The sequence below is a fragment of the Lemur catta genome, chromosome 5 (genome assembly GCF_020740605.2).
Source record: "Lemur catta isolate mLemCat1 chromosome 5, mLemCat1.pri, whole genome shotgun sequence".
Lineage (NCBI taxonomy): Eukaryota > Metazoa > Chordata > Mammalia > Primates > Lemuridae > Lemur > Lemur catta.
The window spans coordinates 63434100-63443694 of NC_059132.1; positions in this window are offsets into that span (position 1 = coordinate 63434100).

Below are 9595 nucleotides of genomic sequence, written 5' to 3' on the forward strand. Positions count from 1 at the left end.
CTTTCCATGAGAAAAAACCCACTGCACACTTCTACAGTACGTCGATGACCTCCTTCTAGCAAGTCCAACCAGAGAAGACTGCCACCAGGGAACCTGGTGCCTACTCCAACTGCTCACTGACAAAGGATACAAAGTCTCCTGGGAAAAGGCACAGATCTGCAGGCAACAGGTATAAAGAGTATTTTGAATTAAAGGCCCTTAGAGATCAACAGGTGTTGGAAGGGGCTTTCCCTCTATCTGCATAAAAACCTCATGAACCCACCAAGAACAATTGGCTTTCCTTTCCCTCCCTGTTATCTCAATACATTGCAGGAAAGAAGATCAAGAATGCAACCAGACCTGGCCCAACCCATTTTAAAGATAATACCTGTCTCTCCGGTTAATTTAATTTCCAAAGAGAATCATTTACAAATCAATCTGTTCCCCCCCCCATCCATTTATTCATGCAAGTATCTATTCATCCTCTCTAGCAACCATTTATTGCCCCTCAAAAGAATTACCTATATTCCTCATCTTCCCCTCCCCTCTAAAATGAGAGTATGTAAACTTCTGGGCCCCACTGAGATATGGAGTAATCACTCTGTGATTCTCCTCATGTACACGGTAAATAAATTTGTAATCTCTTTCTCTTATTTATCTGCCTTACTGTGAGTTGGTCTGTCAGCGAACCTTCTGGGGGTGAAGGGGAAGCTATCCTTCTCCCCCACAGTTGTACTGATAATGTTTATTTGAAAAAGGTTACTGATATTTTTTTAAAATAGCAAAACTATAATGATATATCACTGTGTCAAGACTTCGACTTTAACTCCTGCATGTAGTGTCTTGTTATTATGAAGGGCTTAATTTCTTCATCACTATGCTTTTGGGGGAAAAAATTATATAGTTGTGTCTGGTATTTGGTGTCAGTCTCCCATGTATCTCATGCCCTTCAAGCTTCAGTGAATTAACTTTCCCCCTAGTACTTGAATACAAAGGTCTTGAGCCTTCCTTTAGAGACAAAGTCCATACCTGAGCTGCAGACGGGACAAATAGCCAGAGATGCATACCCACTTTGGCTGGTGCAGCAGTATGCATTGGCTAAGACTCAAGGAAACAGGATTAGTAGGAGGTATGCATGTCCTTCATTGAACATTGTATGCTAGGAAACTGCAGAGACAGAAGAGGAGAGGGTCCTCCGCCTTTGGACTCAGGCTTATCGAGCTGCATGGCTGGGGAAGCACCAGGTCCTTTTCTGTTGTGGTCAGGGCAATAATACAATAGCAACAAGATGGGGCAGAATCTTGGGTCCAGCTTCATCCTGTGAGGGTTCAGTGTTTACAACTGGAGAAGCACTAGCATTTTCTTTGGAATTTTCAGGAGTCTGGTGTTCAAGCCTTGTAATTACAATCATGTGCCATGTAATGACGTTTCAGTCAACTACAGACCACATATAAGGTTATAATAGTGTATTTTTACTGTACCTTTTCTATGTTTAGCTATGTTTAGACACACAAATACTTACCATTGTGTTCCAGTTGCCTACAGTATTCAGTAAAGTAACATGCTATAAGATTTGTAGCCAAAGAGCATTAAGTATTAAGCTATACCATGTACGTTTACACTCTATGATGTTCACACAATGACAAAATCACCTAATGATGTGTTTCTCAGAATGTGTCCCTCCCAGTAAGTGATGCATGGCTGTACAGCTGTATAATGTGGCAAGACAGCAGTGGGATTTACCACATCAGCTTTTATGGTTGGGGAAACACCTGCTCTCTGCTGGCATGGCTGGGGGGCTGGGGTCCAAGCTTGTTGATGAGAATTGATTGCTTTCAGCACAGGGCCTTAGCTGGATTCCATGGAGCGTTGCAGAAACTCAGCTCCCTGTCTGGGAGGTCAGTTGCAGAAATCAATTTGGAGAATTCTTATGTTACAAGTAGAAGAGGTTTGTTCTGCAACTTAGGTAAAAGCAATATGCCATCAATGAGAATTTTCCATTTGTTCAGTGCCTCTGGCTCCATTCACATATGACAGAGAGCCCTTGTGATGTGACTTAGGTTTTGTCAATGGAATATAAGTAGAAGTGGTGTTTGACGTTTGTTAGTGTAGGTCTTAGGACTGGAGGAAACCAGAATGTCACCTCAACATATACTTCTTTGGCATATTTCAAGATGGTTATTCAGAGAAACTGCAGACAGAAATAGCTCTGAAAAGCTGCCCTTTTGTGGGGGAGATTTGATTGGTAGAGAAAATCTATTTACTACATTAGTGAAGTAAACAAGGAGGCAAACAGCAGATGCAGACAGGCTTTCTCTGACAGCCTCTTTACTCAGGTCCAGGAAAGATTAACTCACAGGGAAAGGAGACTAAAGTCTGACAGACAAACTTTTACCGCAGGCCACTGTCTATTCTTTCTGAGGGCTGCTACTTGCAAGGCTCCATCTGTCTGACAAGACAGCCTTTGCTCCTAAACCTTTCCTCCCCTCTCCCTCCCATGACCTTTCTTCCATGTTCAAAGCTCTTATTCCTTTCTGTATAGTATAAAAACTCCAGTTATCTGGCCTCTCTTTTGAGTTTCATACTTTGTGTATAGCTCTTGTGTCGATATGCACATGAATACATTCGTACACCGTTTTTTCCTGGTAATTTGTCTTTTGCTATAGAGGTGTCCTAGCAAGGAATTATGAGAGTTGAGGAAAGAATTACATTTTTTTTCTCTCCTTCAGAACACTGGGCTTATTTTCTTCCCTTCCCACCAGATTATGGATGCAGGTTATGGAGTTGACTCAGCTTTGACCAATCACGTGAGAATAAAGCCCTACCTGGAACAACAAGATTAAAGGAACATGAGCCTTCTTTGTGCCCTTCCTTTGGTTCTCCCTTTGCTGTGACGATGGGTTTGGTCATTATCGGTGGCATGTGTATCATGCTCTGTAAACCTGTATCTTGCTCCTGCCCTATAATCCTATCTTTCACTCCTCAACAAACCTCATTTTTGTGCTTGCCTAAAAAATAATAATAATAAGGGAACATGAGTTCATTAATCGCCATTCAGAGGAAGATGCCCTGCTCAACTGGGACCATTGCCCGACCTGACAGGGAAATAACCTTTATTGTTCTTCAACCTATTGGTATTTGGGGCCTCTGTTAAAGCAATTTAGCCTTCATGCCAATTAATTATAAATTATTTGAGGTAGGGGAGAAAAAAATCCTTTTTCCCTCTAACCTCTTAGGTTCTGTGCCTAAAGTCTGATAAATTAGACTGACAAAAGACAGATTAAAAGCAGAAAACAAACAAGCTTATTAACGTGTACATCACTCTTACCTGTGGGAACACTCAGTGATGAGTAACTCCCTGAAGTGGTTAGAACTTGGGTTTATGTAGCATCTGAACAAAAGAACACTACATTTTTAGAGAAGCAACAAAACAAAAGGACACTGAACTGTGAGAAGGTACATATAATATATGGGGGAATGAATGGAAGATAAAGAATAGTTTGCAGAAGTTGTTATGTAGATTACTCTGCGTTACCTCTGGGATCATAAGGATCTGCAGTTGTCTCCGGAGATTAACTTCTGTTTTTCCTGAGAGAGAAGGCAGAGGTACACCTTGACGAATTTATGTCCAGCTTTTAGGCAAATAGGTAGAGGGTGGAGAGCTTTTTCTGTATCTGCTTCTTTTCAATTTTTGAGTTTTCAGATCAAAATAACCCTTATGCTAAAGTGGCATAGTTTGGGGGGGCCATATTCTGCTACCCCTCATTGACAACAGCAAGACAGTGAGATAGTGCAGGCTGGAAACTCATGTTGTTTGTGTAGATTGTGGCAAAATGTTTCATAAAACTTCCCTTGGAGGACACCTTATCTGCTATAAGGGAAGAGGTTGGAAAGAACAGAATTTGATTGTGTTTTGGGTACTCTTTGAAGCTTTTAGCAAGAAATTCAATAAAGAGTGAAGCTGGCCGGGCGTGGTGGCTCATACCTATAATCCTAGTACTCTGGGAGGCTGAGGCAGGATGATCATTTGAGGCCAGGAGTTTGAGACCAGCCTGAGCAAGAGCAAGACCCTGTCTCTACCAAAAATAGAAAAAATTAGCCAGGCACAGTGGCCCAGCTACTCTGGAAGCTGAGGCAGGAGGATCTCTTGAGTCCAGGAGTTTCAGGCTGCAGTGAGCTATGATGATACCACTGCACTCTAGTCTGGGTACAGAGCGAGATCCTGTCTCAGGAGAAAAAAAAAAAGAGAGTCAAGTTCCAGCAAGAACTAGTCAGTCTGTAATGTGAGACGTAAGGAAATGGAAAGAGTTCAGAGATTTGGAGCCTTGTAAGGTTAGAAAGGCCAATACTTCTGAACCCCTCAAAGTTTTTCTCAAAGAAATATATTAAGATTTTTCTGCAAAACACCTAGGTAGGCCTGTGGAAAAGACAAAATTGAGAGAATGGCTTTCCTACCCAAACCTTTTGCTTCAGATGGCCTCACGGTAACCTTCATTAAAAAGAAGGAAAGAGGCTGGGTTGAGTTCAGAGGCCAAGAAATAAAGTAGGTTAAAGAAATGTGGCTGGAAAAGAATGCTGGGTGTGGATCCTGGCACCTGGAATGGACTATAGTAAATACACCAGAAGTCTGCTAAGATTTTGAGGGAAGTGTACTATCAAAGAGATGACAAGCCTAGCTTGTAAAAACTTGTTATTGTCCAATCCCAAACCAGGTCCAAAGTAGGGCATACTTCCTAATCTATTTTAGAATTGGGGGACAAGAAAGTGCCTTCTGTAACGGAAATCTGGGTCCACCGAGGACATGGGAGTTGTTTCTAGATAGCAAATTGGGCTAACCAGACAAGGTACTTCACTGTCACAGTCAAATTCTATCATTTTCTGCCCAGCAGGATTTGATAATTTTTGTGCACTAGTGACCTATTTCCTACCTTTTCCTTTTCCAGGCAGGAGTTTTATTACGGTTATCTTGTTTCTGCTCTGTCGTTGCCTGTTGTGTGTGGAGGTTGGGTAGGGCAGAAAGATTGGGCAGGTTAAAAAGTCTTTTAGTTTATGGGCACCTAAACTACAAAAATCCCCAAGGAACATTACCTGTAGTTTCTGGACCTTAAGCTGGATTGAGCAACTGGATGGGACTTTGGATTTCTCCTTTGAGGAAAGATTGTATTCTACTTGTAGGAAGTAAGATGCACATGGATACGTAGATGCCCAGAGTGGTGAGCTGTGGCAGAGACTACTAGTTATCTGCCAATATCCATTACCCGTTTCTCCAGAGTAGTACAGATACAACTGGGCTCATGGCTGACCTGTTAGGTCATCTTTCCTAGCCTTCCTTATCAATGACGTTGTAACTATTCCAGCTAAGGGCATGGGAGACATATTTATATATCTGACAGATATCTTTTAGGCATCTATTAAATACTGGGCACTGTACCAGGCATTAGGAATATAATGACAAGTAAAATGGACAAGGTCGTTACCTGTTGGAGTTTATATTCTATGGAATAAGGATTAACTAGATGTATTCTGGTCAGACAGTATAAACGGCATAAAGGCTCTCTGGTAGGGACAGAAAGTTAAGGCACTAAAGGTTACAGTGGCTCTAGCAGAAGGGGAAAAGTAACATAATGTTTAAGAAACAAACACAGGATAGACCATACAGGACTTATAAACCATGTTAAGATTTTCCTTTTTATACAAGGAGCTATTGAAAGTCATTAGAAATATTTTAAGCGGACTTGATCATATTTACACTGGAAAGATCACTCTGGGTCTGGGGAATGGATCAGATGTTTGAAGAGAAGCAGTGGTGGATTAAAAAGAAAGACTATAGGGGATATTTTATTGGTAAAATAGACAGGATTTGGTGAGAAATTGAACATGAGGACGAGGAGGAAGAGAGGTATCATAGATAATCACTAGGTTTCTAGGCTTGAAAAATTGAACGGATGATGGTACCATGCACTAAGACAGGGAGTGTTGGAAGAGGACCAGGTTTAAGATGGAAGACAGGTGTTAAATAGGCAGTTAGATATATGGATTTATATAATACTTTACAGTAGAGATCTGGGGTGGAGATGTAAATTTGTGATTTCATATGGTAATTAAACCAAAGCTTTGGGTGAGATTTCCAAGGAAAAGAGTATAAAATGAGAATTAGAAGGACCAAGAAAGGAACTCCAAAATGTAAAGGCGGAGTAGAAGATCGAACCAGAAAATATGACTGAGAAGGAGGAGGAAAACTGAGTAGTAGGAGAACTAGGAGCAGAAGACAATGTTTCCAGAAAGAAGGAAGCCTCCACATGGTTGCTTGCAGCTGAAGATATCAATAAGACATCCAGAATGTTCAAAGGATTTAGTGAAGTGGAGGTTTCCTGTAACATTAGTGAGAATTATTTAAATGGAATGATGATGTGGAAGCCAGGTAAGAGGCACCTGAAAAGTGAGTGACAGAGCATGAAAGGGACATGGTTAGAATACCTGGCTCTGTGAAGGAAGCTGAGGTAGGGCAGAAGCTAAAAGGGAGGTGTGGGGTCCATAATGTTCATTTGTTTTAATAAGAGGTAGTTGGACATGTTTAAATGGGGATGGGAACTTTCCAGTCAGGAGGGAAAGGTCAAATCCATGACACAGGGAGTTTTCTGAGAGGGCGGTGCACTGTCCCCCACCAACATGCTCTCCCTCAGGCCCCTCAGATTACCGTAGAAAGGAGATTGCCGTTGCAATAGAAATATGGCTACAGCTGTAGGTGATGCGCTATGTTTGGTGCAAGTAGACTGAGGGAGTTCTGATTTGATTCTTTTATTTTTTTCTAAAGTAGAAAATAAAGCTATTTCCTGAGAGTGAGCAAAGAAGTTCTGTGAGTGTGAGTGTGTGTGTGTGTGTGTGTGTGTGTGTGTGTGTTTGGGGAGAGGGATGTTAATAAGAGGATTCAAGAGACTAGGGAAATACAGGGGAGTATTCCAGGTACTTACCACTACATTACAGACTACCTCAAAATTTAGTGTTATAACCATTCTATTGTGCTCACAGACACCACGAGCAGGGATTTGCACAGAGCACAGGGGCAAGAGCTTGTCTGTGCTCCATGGTGTCTAGGCTGTCAACAAGAAAGACGGGAAGGCTGAGGGTAACATGATGGCTGGGAGCTGAGATCATCTGGAAGATTCTTCATTCGCGTGTCTGGCCATCAGTGCTGGCTTTTTGCTGAGACTCCAGCTGGGTCTGTAAAGTGAAACACCTACCTAGGCTCGGTCCATGCACCTACTCCTCCTGGCAGTGTGGGGCTGGGCTCTAAGAATGAGTGTCCCAAGACTCAGGAAGTGGAAGCTGCTGGTTTCTAAGGTAACTGGCACAGGATCCTCCCTACTATATTCTGTTGGGCAAAGTGCATTCCAGGGGAGGAAACACAGACCCCACCTCTTACTGGGAAAAGTCTCAAAGAATTTGGGACTATTTAAAAACTGAAAATAGAAAAGTTTGGAAGAGGTGTCTTGGGAGTAGACAATTGTGTACAACGTGGAAATGTAGTTGGAGTGAGAAGAAATAATACAAAGGCTTGCTAACAGAACCTTCCCGTGGATAAGGCCTCCTGGGAAGCAAAGGAAGCAGGCAGGCTAACCTGGGTGGAGTCGCAAGAAAATGGAACAGCGATTTTTAGCACAAATGCTTGGCATTTAAAGGAGCCATAAAGTCCTTAGGAGGAGGAAAAAAAGACAGGGACTGAGGCTACAACTGTCACACCTGTCACACTAGACAGGTATCAGGTGAGAAAATAGCCGCTGCCCAGATATGGCTTCACAGGTGTAGCACATACGTAGTTAGCAGCATAATCAACTAACTATTGCCACATGGAATCAACTGTTTTTAAGCGCTTAATTTAGATTATAATCCAATTCTAGCCTTAAGTTACTTTTTTTTTTGAGACAGAGTCTCCTCTGTCGTCCTGGATGGAGTGCAGTGGAATCATCATACCTCACAGCAACCTCAAACTCTTGGGCTCAAGTGATCCTCCTGCCTCAGCCTCCCGAGTAGCTGGGACTACAGGCATGTGCCACCACAGCCAGCTAATTTTTCTATCAACATTTTTAGTAGAGATGGGGTCTCACTATTGCTTACGCTGGTCTCGAACTCCTGAGCTCAAGCAGTCTTTCTGCCTCGGCCTCCCAGAATGCTAAGATTACAGGCATGAGCCACCACTTGTGGCCTAGACTTAAGGTGCTTTAAAAAGTGGCCGTTTGTATGCTCCACTCCCAGACATCTTGATATAATTCATTTGGAGGGCAACCTGGCCTTGGTATTTTTTTTAAAAGCCTCCTAAGCTAATTATTGTGTTATAGTATTTGTGGTATGTTAGTACATGCATATCATTATAAATAAATATTGGATACCATTGGATCAACCCATGTAGCACTTTATTTTACATATTAGGACTACATTACAGAGACTCTGAATTATGTTCACTGTTACTGCTACAACTGTGACTGCTCCAATTTTGAATTCCATTTCTCTTCCACTGCAAGGCAAACTCCACGTGTTTCATATTCTGATTATTTGTGCCTGTCTGTCTCTCTCACTGAATTGTAAGTTCATGATCAACTGGGACTCTGTTCACTTTATCTTTTCATTCTCCATAGCACCTGTTATATATAATTCCTTGCTCATAGCAGACTGTCAGTGTGTTGAGAACAAATAATATAACCATTTAGATCATTTATATGACAACTATATAATATGCTTCACTGAGCTTTTCTGACATTTTTGTACTTTAAGCACTGACATTTCATTATTTCAGAATCTTTTCCTTTGAACATTAAAGGGCTGAATCAATTTTAGAGCCTGAAATCAAAGAGGTTTAAGGAATCTTGAAAGTACAGAACCCTTTCTGGAGTATTAAGTATCAGTACCATAGGGATCATTTTAGTCTATGGTTGAACATATTATTGACCAGTGTCAGAAAATAAAGGGTCTCCTCAATCAGGAAGAATTTCTGGTTATTTCAAGAAGTACAGATTACTATAATATGTACTAGAGGCATCACCTGACCCATAGTATTTGACCCAAATTCAAATGAAAAAAATTCACTGTACAGTGAATTATTTTCTGATTTGTTTTCTAAAAAAGGAAAAGAAGAAAAAAAAACCCAACAAATTCAAACACCCCAAATTCTTTCTTAAATAAATGAGGTAGCTCTGGCTGTAGGAACTACCTATTTTGGGGTTGGGCTCTTTCCAAAGAAAGTGAAAATAAAATTATCAATCAAACCCAGGAAATTTTGTGGCTGGAAACATGCAGTAAGCTACCTACTCTTATCTGGTGAATGGAGGGTGTTTCTAAGAAATAGAGTGCCCGGCAAATTTTCACATGGCAAAATTAAGCTCTATTAGAAAATAAAGAATTGGGTGAAAACAACTAAAATAGCATTAAAATAGTTTTTAAAAAATTTACAATAAATAAAAAATTCAAGAAGGAACCTATTTCATCAGTATAGTAAGCCACGCCCAAATCGTCCTCCTTGGTTGATCGGGATACACTGCTGTTGGCTCGATGATCTGCTGAGGTCATAGATTTTGTGTTATATGAAATGTGCTTCCTTACAGTGTTCTGCGCCAGCCCTTGC